The sequence below is a fragment of the Mauremys reevesii genome, linkage group 9 (assembly GCF_016161935.1).
Source record: "Mauremys reevesii isolate NIE-2019 linkage group 9, ASM1616193v1, whole genome shotgun sequence".
In the NCBI taxonomy this organism is placed as follows: Eukaryota; Metazoa; Chordata; order Testudines; family Geoemydidae; genus Mauremys; species Mauremys reevesii.
The window spans coordinates 11938844-11951191 of NC_052631.1; the positions used below are offsets into that span (position 1 = coordinate 11938844).

Genomic DNA, 12348 nt, shown 5'->3' on the forward strand with positions numbered 1-12348 from the left:
CCGTGTTAGTCTGGTTCTGTAAAAGCAGCAAAGAATCCTGTGGCACCTTATAGACTAACATATGTTTTGCAGCATGAGCTTTTGTGGGTGAATGCCCACCATCCGATGAAGTGGGCATTCACCCGCGAAAGCTCATGCAGCAAAACGTCTGTTAGTCTATAAGGTGCCACAGGATTCTTTGCTGCTTTTTCAGCTACACTATTCTCGTAGCTGAAGTTGCGTATCATAGATCGATTTCCCTCCCCTCCTCCTGTAGACCAGGCCGCAAGTGTAGTCAAGAAAAGTCTTTTAAGGGGCTCGGGATCAGCCTGTAGATATAATTGCCTCTTTATGCCAGAGATGATCAAACTGGAAAAAGTTCGTATTTTCTTGATTTTATGTTCCTTCTCTAACACCTCTCCTTGTTGCCCAGTTTCTCTTCCATAAAGGATTTTCTGAGTCTGTAAAGATCTCTTCTGCCCTGGTGGCATCAGGTGCTTTTAATCATCTTTCATTCCACTTGTGGTTACTTGTCCTGTTTATTTTCTAAGGTCATGACTGGTACATCCATAATCTTTCATTTTTGTCTTTTTAAATTTTCTATTGATGAAACCAAAATATAGTCAGAGACTTTTTTCAATTGTCTCTTTAGTTTGTGGGCCATAAGCCCTCCCCCGCCCCAGTATATGTTTAATTGTCCACATATGGTAATTTGTATTGTCTTAACTGCAAACTAGTTTCTTGTTTGGTACATTATCTGTGTTTGTTTGCAGCTGATCACTTTTGTTTCATAGCACTTTCTATTACATGGCATGGTGGTCTCCTAGGAGAAAAGGATTTTCTCCTAGTGCTTTAATGAGTTGTTTTTCTTAGCTTTCCCAAATAGTGGCCCGTTCTTAGAAACAGGCCAGTAAGTGTACTCATTCTGGTGTGAATGTACATGAGAGTTTGGCAGGCTCATTCTGCCCTGTTTGGAAATTTCTCAGGCATTGAACTGAATAAAAGTGAATCTGACAGCAACTTGATCAAGCCAAAGTGGCAATTAGATGCCAATTCAGTCTTGTTTGATCTTCCTATGCATTTTCTTCCTCTGGATTCCAGTGTGCCTGAGTTTGATTGCTTCACAGAAAGAAGTGACTCAGCAATATGCTAATCACCCAATATCTTTAAATCAGGAATAAACTAAAATGCTATATGAGCCTTGGGGCAATGATCTAAAAGGGCTTAGTTACTGAAAGAGTAAAATTCTTCCAAAACTAATCAGGAGGACACATCTGCTAATGAAGGGAAATTTTCCTACTTCCTTGACTGTCCCAGTGCTGGTGATGATGCAAACCAGATCATCAAGTAAGCCCTTTTTAAAAAAAATAATAATAATTTCAAATTCCTTTCATAAAATGTTATCCTGGAAGTGAGAAAAATCCTGAATGCCCAGAAAAAAATATTTTTGACATGCATCCCTGCCGCCACGTGCCCTGATTTTGAAAAGGTGGATATGAGGTTTTGAAATCTTGGTTTTTATTAATGTTTTTTAAGGCTGCAGCTTTCATATATTCCGATCTGTTTGGCTTGTCTGAATATTTGCTACAGTACAGTTTATTTAACATAATGTTCAAAGATGTGATTTCATTGCCACCAGCAGAAATACCCTGGATTCCATCAGCCTGGTTATTTTGGTGGTGGGATGATGTTGATTTTTAAGGGAACTTTGCAGGCTGTGTTTTTGTGTCACACCTAGTACAGTAGGGCCCCAATCCTGATGGGCACTTGAGCTTTCCTGCAGCATAAATGTTTAGTACTATTAATAATCTTTTGCTGGCCACTGTAAAAATCGGAACAAATTTGCCACACTTTGTAGTAAATACTGTGTAAGGTTGCTTTAAAAATTGTGTTCTTTAATTATCGAAGCACCAGAAATGACATAGAGGAGGAACTAGCCTGAGGCTGTTGGATGAGGGTGGTTGCTGTGATCTTGATGGTACGTATGTAGCTTTTCTTTATTCAAAGTTAACATTTGGAGAAGACCTGGCTGCAGGAATAACAAGGATTTAGCTATGTCTAGTGTATAAATGAAGGAAGTCATGGGCCACAAATAGATGTCCTCTAAGCTGAATACACACAGTGGAGGAAGGATGTTTACCATACAGTATACTTCAGAGGGACAACCATGTGTGTAGTCGTCTTCTCTCTCTCCCACGCTTCATAAATTTAATATTTTTAAGATTGGCAAATCTCATAATCCAAGTATTATTCTGTGTTTTATTCCAGAAGTGAATTTATTTCCAGACTTGCCAGATTACTTTAGAACAAAATTATAAAGCTAAAACCCAAAAAAATACAGCCCCTGTTCCCCTAAAGAAGTTAGGCTTATTGGCATAGGGAGAAAGCAGTCTAAATATTGACCGCTGGATCCCATTGTTCATGGGAATTCTTCTCCCTCCTATGGGATTTAGCGTGATAAAGTGAACATCCTTTCCGTGAGTTCAAGCCATGGCGATGGAACTCGCACTAAGTCCGATAGGCATGAGAAGAAATCCCACAAACAATGGGATCTGGGGGCTCTGAGCTCTGGTCCACCGGTACTGTCATTACCAGCACCGGTACTGTCATTACCAGCACCCCACAGGACCCTTCCAGTCCAGGAAAATCCATAGCACTGGCACTGATACCAGGCAAAGAGCAGGGTGTGTCTGACACTGGGGAGATCTAGAACTGTAGCTGAGCCGCAACATGTGCTTGCCTTACCAGACCTGGAGTCGCTGCATCCGTCAGGCCCTTCCACCTCTATAGAGATTATTTCTGTGCCACGGATTCTACCCCAGAACAGGACTCTCACCATCTGCCCTGCTTTTGCTGGCTTTGAAACAGAGTCCACTTTCTCCTCCGCTGACGAATCAGAAGCGGGAGAGGAACTGGCCATGCCCTTTCATCCCTATGCGCCTTTACGGAGACCACAATATCCATGGCCGCATCCACTACATCTACCTTGGAGCCATTGGTACCTCATGCCGTTGAGGCTACCACAACCTCCCTCAGATCCAACCTACTGGTCATACTTGGGACCCTGATCCCAATACCACCCCTCAGAACCGGCTTGGTCCACAAGAGACCCTTCACCTGCCTCCTCCCTAAGGGATCCTTCTAGCAGGCACTCTTATCCACTGGTAGAGGAAGAACCCCTTAGTCCGATCCCAGTGGTGATTTCTGATCCCGGCAAGATGTCCATCTTCCTCTCTGGATGAAATGGTGACTGCAGCATCCCCTTCTCCATTGGATGACTTTAGGCAATATCAGGAACTGTTGCAGAGAGTCATGTTGCAGAAACTCTGTGATGGGTGGGATCAGAGAACCCCCCCTTGGAAGCTGCCACCTGAGGTGCCAAGACTACTTCTGCCCCTGCTTTCCTGCCTGCCAGCCTGAGGCTTCAGTGCCCTGCCTGGTTTGAGTCAGACCCGCTAGCCTGCTGCAAACCCAGACCCAGGTTTGAACCATGTCCCCTAACAGCTGCAGGCTTAACTGAAAGCAGCTTACAGAAGTGTTCCTGCCTTTAACACTCAGATGCCCAACTCCCAATGGGGTCTAAACCCAAATAAATCCGTTTTACCCTGTATAAAGCTTATGCAGGGTATACTCATTAATTGTTCACCCTCTATAACACTGATAGAGAGAGATGGACAGCTGTTCGCCCACCCAGGTATTAACATATACTCTGAGTTAATAAGTAAAAAGTGATTTTATTAAATACAGAAAGTAGGATTTAAGTGGTTCCAAGTAGTAACAGACAGAACAAAGTAAGTCACCAAGCAAAATAAAATAAAACATGCAAATCTATGTCTAATCAAACTGAATACAGATAATCTCACCCTCAGAGATGCTTCAGTCAGTTTTTTCCTCAGACTGGACACCTTCCAGGCCTGGGCACAATTCTTTCCACTGGTACGGCTCTTGTTCCAGCTCAGGTGGTAGCTAGGAGATTCCTCATGGTGGCTCCTCCCCCTTTGTTCTGTTCCACCCATTTATATATATTTTGCATAAGGTAGAATCCTTTGTCCCTTTCTGGGTTCCCACCCCCTCCTTCTCAATGGAAAGACACCAGGTTAAAGATGGATTCCAGTTCAGGTGACATGATCACGTCACTGTAAGACTCCAAGCCTTCATTCCTTCCAGCCTGACTCACAGGAAGGCCTGCCTGCAAACAGAGCCACCTACAGTCAGTTGTCCTGGTTGATGGGACCCATCAAGATTCCAAACCACCATTAATTGCCCATACTTTGCATAATTACAATAGGCCCTCAGAGTTATATTTCATATTTCTAGTTTTAGATACAAGAGTGATACATTTATAGAAATAGGATGAACACACTCAGTATATTAAGTTTTGTAATGATACCTTACAAGAGACCTTTTGCATGAAGCATATTCCAGCTACATTATATTCACTCATTAGCATATTTTTTATAAAATCATATAGACTGCAACATCACACTCCAGATTTCCCTGGAAGAGATCCAAGATACCCAGAATAAGCTGCTGGATATCCTCCATACATCAGCACTGGCCAGAATTGCACTGCCAATTAATGACACTATCCTGGAGCCTGCCAGGACAGCATGGCACATCCTTGCCACATGCATTGCTACTCCAAAGAGGCTGAAAACCATAACTATGTCCCTGCCACAAGGTCTGAGTTTCTTCTTACGCACCTCCTCCAAATTCCCTGATTGTCTAGCCTGTGACAAATTCAGCTATGCCTTCCCTCCTCTGCTGCTCCTACCTCAGGTACTGCACGAGATCTGACGAGACAGAACAATGGTCATTCTGATTTGCCCCTTGCTGGCCAAAACAATTCTGGTTTTTCAGTCTCCTCCGCATGTCAGCCCACTCACCTATGCACCTCCACGACTTCCTCAACAGGCTGACTCAGTACAATGGCAAGATCAAGCATCCCAATCCACATGTGCTCCACATCAGAGCATGGTATTTGGATGGGCACCTGCTTTAGAACACACGTGCTTTCCGGCTGTACAAGACATCCTCTCCAGCAGCCGGAAGGACTCTGCTAGGCAATGTAACCGAGCCAATCGGAAATGTTTCTCATCTTGGCTCCAACAAAAAGGACTTTTACCTTAGTGAGCAGAGATCCCCCTCATTCTGGATTCTGTTCTGTATTTGAAGTCATCAGGTTTTACCCTCAACTCTTTGAGAGTTCATCTGGCAGTGATTAGCACATTCCACCCTCTTGTGGAAGGTTGTGCCATCGTTACACACCCACTAACTACGAGGTTTTGAAAGGCCTCATCAAAACCTTCCCTCCTGTCCAAGTGATCGCACCCTAATGGGACCTGAATCTAGTTCTTTCTATGCTAACGAAACTACCCTTTGAACTGTGAGCATCGGGCTCCATGTCCCTTCTTTCTGTCAGTCGCCTTCCTTGTTGCTATCACTTCCATGAGACGGGTTGGCAAGTTTGGAGTTATAATGTCAAACCCGCCTTTCATGGTTTTCCCCATGGACATAGTCCCCCTAAATCTGTACCCCAATTTTTTACCAAAAGTGGTCTTCCAGTTTCACAATAATTTCATTCACTTACATGTTTTCTTCCTGAAGCCTCACACATCAACGGAGCAACGTCAACTCCATTCCCTAGATGACCAACGAGCCCATGCTTTCTACCTACAGAGAACAAAACCTAGCAGGAAGTCCCGTACATTGTTTGTTGCAGTAGCAGAAAGACTCGGGGGGGCAGGGGAGTGGGTAAGCCATCTCTACCCAAAGAATCTCCAAATGTATTTTGGGTTGCATTAAACTCTGCTACCAACTATCAAGCCCAACTCCCCATACAGGGGTGAGGGCTTATTTCATGAGAGCTCAATCCTTGACTGCAGCCTCCCTTCAGGACGTGCCACTTATGGACATACGTAGGGCGGCCACATGGAGTTCTGTGCACACCTTCCCAGCTCACCACGAGTCAGTGCAGGACTTGGCAGACAATTCCTTCAGTGTGGCATTTCTCTGCCCTCCTTCCCCTCTGCTACGGATCTGTCTGATTCAGGATGGAAAAGGAACTGGAGATGTGGTTGATTTGCCCCGGTGTTTATCACTTTGGATGGAAGCATGGGGCGAGCCAGGGCGCATATGCAGACCAACAGACACTACTTTCAAATTCTCCAACTCCGGGTGCGTGGTGTGCATGTATAACCCTCAGTGGAATACAGCTAGGGACCACGCATCTCAAAGAACCTCCAATTACTGGGGAGTAACTCCCTCATTTGCAGATGCAAATACTGTTTCTGTTTAAGCATTGTTCATAGTTGGGCTAGATAGTTAATTTTTAAAAAAAATTGGAGGATTCTGCAGGCATTAATGGTGTTGGTCCCCTCACTTGTTAGGGTGTTTCCTATATGTATGTATTATTCCGTCCCTATAACCTAGATAGTTAAATGAAATAAATGCAAGTAAAATCATCTATTTAAAATTTGTATGTGTCCCTACTTTAAAAAAAATTCTGGGGTATGAGAGATTTATACACAGGCACAGAACCATACATGAAATCAAATCCCTGCCCCACTGGCAATTTTGCTCTATGCAGGCAGGGAGGTGAAAAGCTGAAACAGGCCAAATAAAACCATCTCTGTGTATACATTTTCCCATCATATATGTGCATATAGAGCATTGGGTTTCATTTTGCATTACTTCTACAATTCACTTCCGTTTCCTTATGATACCCTTTATGGACATATCTCTTGCTCTGAGAGAGTGGAGTTAGCAATGGGAAAGGAAAGCACCTAGGTTACTGACATGACTTTTTTGTATTTGTGCTTTATTATGCCCACATGTTTAAATGGCTATAATAATCCAAATTAACCCTTCACCTGCAAAGTAAAACAAATGATACATTATAAAAATAATCTATTTTGGTAGTTTCTGAGATTAAATGCTGTCCCTTCACTTTTGCCACTGCTGTTAATAGGTATGAAGTAATAAGTATTTTGAATCATTATATGAAAAGCACTATATTTTAAAAATACCACATATAATTCAGCTCGGTCTGATCTAAAATCAAACTATTAACTGCTTCTAACACTTGTCATGTAGTTCTGTATTTGAGTTTTATGTTAGCAAAACGTCATCTGGGGTGTGTGTGTGTGTGTACACAGATACAGATTTTTCCCTCTAAATAACAGGCAAAATTTGTGAGACCAGGATGAAGTTCCTTTGAAAATGTAGCCCAAAGTGTTCAAAGTTAGATTAGTAGCTATATTCCTGCTTTCATTGGAAGGTGGTTGCTCAGGGTTTGAAATAAGGAAAATAAGCGTGCACTTGGACAAACTTTCAAAGAAAATAGATAAGGTATTACACTGGCATAGAATTTGTGTGCAATAATTTTGTAATTCCAAAACTTCACTTGTCCCTGGGTCAGACACTAGAGCAGTGGTCACCAACCTTTTTATGCCCAAGATCACTTTTTCAATTTTTAAAGGCAACCCAGGATCTACCCCACCCCTTCCCTGAGGCTCCGCCCACCCCATTTCCCCTCCCTCCCCCCCCGTTGCTCACTCTTCCCCACCCTTACTCACTTTCACTGGGCTGGGGTTGGGGTTCGGGAGGGGGTGCAGGCTCTGGGCTGGGGCTGAGAGGTTCGCAGCGTGGGAGGGGGCTCCGGGCTGAGACTGGGGGGGAGGAGGGGGGTTGGGCTGCAGGAGAGGGTGAGGGGTGCAAACTCTGGGAGGGAGTTTGGGTGCAGGAGGGGATGCCGGACTGGGACAGGGTGTTGGGGTGCAGGAGGAGGTGCAGGGTGTGGGCGCTGGGAGGGGAAGTATGGGTGCAGGAGGGGGTATGTGGTGTGGGGTGCAGGAGGTGGCTCAGGGCTGGAGGTTGGGGTGCGGGCTCCTGCTTGGGGGGGGGGGGCACTTAGCTCCGGCGGCTCCCGGTCAGCGGTGCAGCAGGGCTAAGATAGGCTGCCTGTCCCAACCCCACTCAGGCACATCGGCACCTCCTCCCCATCACGAGCCGGGCCACCCCGCCCACCCTGCCAGCCAGTAGTGCCCCATGGTGGCCACACTGTCCTGGAAGGGGTCAACATGCCCCCTGGGGGAGGGATGTGGCACTGCATGCTGCCTCTCTCTGCAAGCACCACCCCCGCAGCTCCCATTGGCCACAGCTCCCCGTTCCTGGCCAATGGGACCTGCGGGGGCGGTGCTTGCAGGAGCGTATCGACTGGGAGAGTTGCCAGGATTGACCAGTCAATCGCTATCGACGGGGTCGGTGACCACTGCCCTAGAGTAATAGGAAGATGCAGAAACACTTTGATAAATGATTGAAGTTCCCACATCATGCGTCGCCTCACTGCTACCCCTCCCCCCCTGTGGAAAATACATTGAGCATTGTTTTCATTTGTCTGCTGTGCATTGGCATGAGCATAAATGGTGTCCCACTCATGGACTGTGGGGAAATTGTGAAGCAGACGTGCCAGGGATGGCACTGATTAGAAACTTATTCGGATAGGCAAACTTAGCTTCACAATCAACCTCCCATACAGACATATCTGACAAGTACTTTCTGTTCTTTTTCTTTAGGTTAGGACTGAGGTCATGATGGGAGGGAAGTGGATATAGACTATCAGGATAAATGCCTCTATTATATATTTCTCCTAAAGAAAGCAGAGAGTTCAAGTTCTTGAATCTTTTATGGTTCCAGTGTTCAAGTAGTTAAATAAAAAATAGTAACTTTTCTGGACCTTAGTAAATCAGATATTTATGTAATCTCATTATGCTGCCAAATTCTCTATATATTGTATAGCACTTAATAATACTTATTGTGTTATTTAATTACAAAGTGCTATTTAAAAAAATCTAAATGGATGAAAGTGTAAAATAGGAAATAGGGTTTTATTCATTCATAAAGCAAATAAGAGCCATGCCACAATATTTGATGGCTGTGACATATCAAACAAAAAATAAAATTAATATGTAGGGTATTTTTGACAACATCGTTTATTTTACTCTTCTCACTATAGCAATAAACAGTTGCATGCTTGGCTAAGTAGCATATTTTATTGTTATCACCACAGAAAGTAGTAAAATGCGATACAGAGAGTGATATGCACAGGTGCCAACTTTACAGTGTTCCAGGGGGTGCTCGACCCCTGACTCTGCCCCAGACCCTGACCACTCCACCTCCTCCTCCAAGGCCCTGCTGCTTTTTTCCCCCGTTACACCCTTCCCACCCTGTTCCGCCCCTCCCCCGAGTGAACTGTGTCCTCGCGCCTCCCCTCTTCTGCCCCCCCCTCCCCCCAGCCAGCTGCGCACTGTGAAACAGCTGATGGAGCTGGGCAGGAGGTGCGGGGAGGGAGGGGGAGGCGCTGATTGGTTGGGTCCACTGGTGGGCAGGAGGCGCTAGGGGGAGGGGGTGAGTCTTATCGGGGGGGCTGCCGGTGGATGTTCAGTACCCAACTTTTTTTTCCCTGTGAGTGCTCCAGCCCTGGAGCACCCATGGAGTCGGCACCTTTGGTGATCTGTACTTTGGAACTGGAAATGAAGAAAGGAGTAAATCACGGAATATTAGACGTTTATCACATTTCTTTTGTTTCCAAAGCACCCATCACGTGGATCTTAAAACCATAATTAGATAAAGCTAGGCTATTGGTGGCTCTAGTAAAACCAAGCTAAAGGCAGGGTGGAAAAAAGTGTATGAGAGGAACGAGGATAATTGTAGTAATAATGAGAATCATATAGCACATTTAATCTAAAAATGCTATATAGACATTGACCTACAGTACCTTTTTTGAGGTTTTTGAGTATTATGCCTATTTCGAGGATGGGGAAAAATGAGAGAAATTAAGTGACTTGCTCAAAGCTGGACAATAAGTATCAGAGTCGGGATTAGAACTCTTGTGTTCCTTGCTCCTGTTCCCTGGTCAGTCTACTAGATCATAGTGATGCAGATAAATTGAACTGAATAGAAGGGCTTTCACCAGGACCCGAAGACAACTGCTGAGGGACTCTAGCAGACATCCTCTGAGAGGGGATTCCATAGAGGAAGTCCCTGAACTCAGGACTCCGCTCTCCTGGCCTGATCTCTTTTGAACAGTGAGATTTCCAGCAAATATAACTCAGCCAATGTTGACTGCATGGGAGGAACTCTCTCATTCAAGAAAAATAGTAACTAGAAGAAGAGGAGCATATGAAGTCTTCCAGCCAAAGGAGGTTTACTTGCTACAGTATGTCTATTCTTCATTCTTGTTTAAAATGTTCCAAGCTATAGGGCTTCCACCAGTTACCTTAAGAAGCTGTTCCTCAATGTGCGTGATGTCATTGTTGGGACGATTTCCCTGATATTCAGCCTACATTTTCCTTCTAATGTCATCCCACTGGCTCTAGCTATGCCCTCTTGAATCACTCTACGTAGGGCTTGTCTACATTTACATTTTATAGTGCTCTAACTTGCTGGCTCAGGGGGGGTGAAAAATCATCCCCCTGAGTGCAGCAAGTCCGAGCACTTTAAAGCGCTAGTGTAGATGGGCTCCGACTTGGAGCTAATTTCCTCATGGAGGTGGATTACCAGGAGCACTGGGAGAGCTCTCTCCCAATGCTCGCTGCCGCGAGAGTGTTCCCATAGCATCGCTTTGAAGTTTCCAGTGTAGACATACCCTTAGTTCCTCTTCCTCCTGGATCTCTAGACCTGTTAAATATATTTTTTTAATTATGTCCCTTGCCCCATCCTTAGTAGAAGCTTCCCAGTATCCCAGGCGTAGATCATTAAGGGCTTGATAAGATATCAGCAAGACTTGTGCTTATATTGCTTTTAAAAAAAAAATCAACATGTTGACAATCTGTGCATTGATAAATGCAAGATGTGGCAGCTAAGCCTATACTATATTGACTGTTCTGTTTTAGAAAAAAATGTAGGTTATATGCCTGACATTGCTCAGCTTTTCTAAGTACAGTACTTTTGGAAAGTGGTGAATCAAAGCTATTATACTCAGAACAGGTTAAATAAAATTAATTTCCAGTCACTCTTGATGACGTTAGAATGCACTCTGCCATTAGTGGTGGAAACATGTTACAGCAAAAAATAAGATTGTGTAATCTTTTATGATGAACTCGAATGAAAACCAAAACAGAAAGTAGGAGTGGAAAGGTGAGACTCTGAGGAGAGCATTCAGTCAAGTTACCATGGTGATAAGATTGAGAACAGAACAGCTTTCCTAGAAGGAACTTGTAAGGAACTGCTGATTGTTTTTGCTGACGAAAACTTACTATCTATGGGCCAATGTTCTTTGGGGAATAAACTGTTGAAATTGAGTGGCATGATTGTAAATACAGTCCTGAACACTCAACATTCTCTTGTTTCAAATTCCTGTTCAGTATGTCACAGTAAAAAACAGTATTATATAGATCTTTTTTTTTTATTTTTTTATTTCAGTACCAACACTCGTTATGATTTTTGGCTTGTTTGTATTTTTGCTTGTAATATTTCTTGTATGACTGTTGACCCTGTGGACTTCCTCTTTTAGGCCTTTGTAATTTCTCAAAGGCAAAATGGTAGCTTTGTTAAATCTGATGGGGGGAGGAAATATTTGCAGAGGAAATGGGGGAACTTTTCTCTAGCAATAGTAAAAATGTTTTTAGGTGAAGCAACATAATAAACGGAACTGTGATTAAATATGGAGTTCTTTGGTTAAGAGGCTGTTTTTATATACATATAAAACAACTTGTTTTGAAATGACGACTACTGGTTGAATGGTGCATCTACAGTAGTGGAAGAATGATGTATCATATTCATTTGGCAGTATTTTCAGTGGGAGCAAAATGCATATATTGACTTCAGCATTCAACTTTAATTTGAGAACATCTTTCTAGTGTGGTACTTTGAATGATTACAAAATGTGTAATATTTCTTTCACCAGTCTGTTGAGATAAATTTGCTCCTACATCAGGAGAAGATCAACACAATTGAGATGCTATAAATATAGTTAATAAGCACCTTTTTACTCTGCAGGAGAAACCACCCACGTGGTACAATGCCAGTGACCAGAGATTTTTGCAAGTATTGTAGGCCAGTACCCAAACTGTCAGGCAAACAAAGAGGATAGCTCCTCTTGCTCCTTTCCAGACAGGGCTTTTTCTTCTTATGTGGCCAGGATCCAGGCACAATAGCCCAGTGGATACAAAGGTCACCTGTATACCATCCAGGACATTCTCCCTTCCCACACAGGGAACACTGACCCAAGATGATTTCCTTCGATAGGAATTAATGGGCAGAATTGTGGACTCCTGACTCCGAAGAAGCCACAAAGCCATCTCCATAGCTGCAAGAGAATCTAACTGGAGGATTGCAGAGGTATGAAGTAACTCATTCATCTCCATG

General features: G+C 43.9%; 1 protein-coding gene across 9 annotated transcripts in view; it reads left to right on the top strand.

The window, feature by feature from the left end:
• TBL1XR1 (TBL1X receptor 1) overlaps window positions 1–12348 on the top strand; it is a 180535-nt gene that overhangs the window by 58235 nt on the left and 109952 nt on the right. For 2 of the 9 annotated variants that reach the window (XM_039488937.1, XM_039488939.1), the window contains exon 2: window positions 12196–12321. The exons of the other annotated variants lie outside the window; for them this stretch is intronic. The gene's annotated coding sequence lies outside the window, so the exon portion shown is untranslated. The remainder of the gene's footprint in view (window positions 1–12195; window positions 12322–12348) is intronic. 9 annotated transcript variants of the gene reach the window in all.